Raw genomic sequence first — 2,067 nt, forward strand, 5'->3', positions numbered from 1 at the left:
AGTCAGTACTCAAGCCCAAACCCATGTGATCTCAACATTTATGCTTTCACCAATATTCTATATGGTTTCTTGCTCTGGGAAACCCTGGCATTGCTCTCTTTGGCATTTATTTGTCAGGGAGGGTGACATTTTCCAACATCCTGCAATGAAGACATACCCACTGCACAATATGGAACCTTGGTCACTGAATAATTTAGCTGCTCTGAAATGGTTGACTATATTAGTCTGGCTAGACTCTAAACTTTCATACTGATCTCCTTTTGAAGTAGGAGTGGAAAGGAAAAATTGTTAGATTATCCTTTGACTGCCCTCTTGCAAAGTAAAATAGCATTTTTCAGTAGTCTTTCAATTTCCTTCAAAGCTTTTGTCGTGGGAGTGAAAGAGATTTCCATTAAAAAGCTCCTTTTACTTCACTGCTCTTCTCAAGATCCACCTTCTTGCCTCTTATAAAATTAAAGTTAAGCCCCAAGCTTGGATCTCAGGACTTCTCAAGCTCCGCCCACAGTTTCATTCCTTTTCTTAGAGTTCGAGCTCTCACTGCTCGAGTTGTCACTGCTCCGGTGGGTGTGCCCACTGCCCCTCACCCAGGGTTGTCTCCCTCCCCCGTCCTGGCAGCGCCTCCCACTGCGAGGACCCACAGCACTGCTCTCCTGCACCGCCCCTTCCTGCCCACTCTTATCGGCCCTTTACTCGGCACCCTCTTCAGTCATACTCACTTCATCGCTGGGCTACTTTGTAAATGGTCTCAAGCCCATTTTAAAATAATGGATTGTGTATCTCCCCACCCAGAAAGTAAGGTCTTTGGGGACAAAAACGACATTTTTCATATAATGCCGCTGTTAACTGGACAGACACTGGCCTCAGGAAGTAGAGATTCATTGGTGTCTAGTACAAGTAAACCAACCATCCATATAGTAAAACTTCCATCTAATCTTAACAATTCTCATTTTTGGTGCTTTTGTTTTTTAGAAATATATGTGTTTTGTTTTGTTTTTTAAATGTTGAAATACTATGACAACTCTGATATTTTGGATGCAGGTTAAAACAAGAAGCCAGAGAAAACTAGTTCATTTTAAAGCAGTGATATTCAACTGGGGACAAATATCCAGAGATATTTTTGGTGGTCACGACTTGGGAGGCAGGGATGTTTACTGGCATCTAGTGATGGAGGCTGAGAAGCTGCTAAACATCCTAGCATGCACCAGAGAACCCTCACAATAAAGATAACCTGGACTTGTTATCTTTGAATATATGTATCTGATTTATTGATGCCACCCCATTAAAAAAATAAAATTTAAAAAAAAAAAGATATCCATCTCAAAATGTCAGCAGCGGTGAGGTCGAGAAACCTTGGTTCAGAAAGAACAGAGGTATTCTGAGGTCAAGTTATCCACATGTCTGATTTGGGGTGGGAGGTGGGGGACAGTTCACTATTCAAGCAGAGAATATAAACAGATCATTATTCATGCACACCTGACCAGGTGGTGGTGCAGTGGGTGGAGTGTCGACTTGGGATGCTGAGGACCCAGGTTTGAAACCCCAAGGTCACCAGTTTGAGCATGGGATCATAGACATAATCCCATGGTCACTGGCTTGAGCCCAAAGGTTGGATTAACCCAAATTAATAGATTCCGGCATAAAGTGTGTATAAGGTCATCTGGCTTGAACCCAGGGTTGCTGGCTTGAATAAGGGGTCACTGTCTCAGCTGGAGAGCTGGAGCCCTCAGTCAAGACACATATGAGAAAGCAATCAGTGAATAACTAAAGTGCCACAGCTATGAGTTGATGCTTCTCGTCTCTCTCCTTTCCTGTTTGTCCCTGTTCCTCTCTCTCTCTCATACACAGTAAAAAAAAAAAAAAAAATGCTCCCATTCACATATTAGTCATTTTAGCTAAGCTTGTTCCATCTTTACATTCAAAATTACCACCTCAAGTTTTTAAATTATTTTTATTAACATTTCCATTTTTATGTGAAATATAAATCAGTTTCTAAATTCTGAAAGAAAAATTTTAAATTAAAAGATACCTTAGGAGTTATATGGCCCAACCCTTTCATTTCTCACATGA

Source organism: Saccopteryx bilineata, chromosome 2, assembly GCF_036850765.1.
Source record: "Saccopteryx bilineata isolate mSacBil1 chromosome 2, mSacBil1_pri_phased_curated, whole genome shotgun sequence".
Taxonomy (NCBI): Eukaryota; Metazoa; Chordata; class Mammalia; order Chiroptera; family Emballonuridae; genus Saccopteryx; species Saccopteryx bilineata.